Source organism: Eimeria mitis, genomic scaffold, assembly GCF_000499745.2.
Source record: "Eimeria mitis Houghton genomic scaffold, Emh_scaff422, whole genome shotgun sequence".
NCBI classification, from domain to species: domain Eukaryota; phylum Apicomplexa; class Conoidasida; order Eucoccidiorida; family Eimeriidae; genus Eimeria; species Eimeria mitis.
Genome location: NW_013572545.1, coordinates 4158 through 4393, shown reverse-complemented (window position 1 = coordinate 4393; position 236 = coordinate 4158). Strand labels below are relative to the sequence as shown.

The 236-nt window shown below is 62.7% G+C and overlaps 1 protein-coding gene across 1 annotated transcript in view; it reads right to left on the bottom strand.

Annotated features, from left to right (window-relative positions):
• Positions 1-236, bottom strand: part of EMH_0011590 (uncharacterized protein) — a gene marked incomplete at both ends in the record, with an annotated part of 7928 nt that overhangs the window by 4323 nt on the left and 3369 nt on the right. The gene's annotated exons all lie outside the window — the stretch shown is intronic.

The following is a 236-nucleotide window of genomic DNA, read 5'->3' as shown; positions in this document are numbered from 1 at the left end:
CTGCTGCTGCTGTTGCTGCTGCTGTTGCTGCTGCTGCTGTTGCTGCTGCTGGTGCTGCTGCTGCTGCTGCCCTGCAGCCAGGATGCTGCGGCAGGTGCTGGCTGCCACGCGGGTGGTAGGCCCGTTGCTGCAGCAGCAGCAGCTGCTGCAGCTGCTGCTGCTGCTGCTGCTGCACGAGTGTGTGCTTCTGCTGCTATGCTTCTTTGGCTGGTTAGGATGCTTGCTAGCGGTGTGTA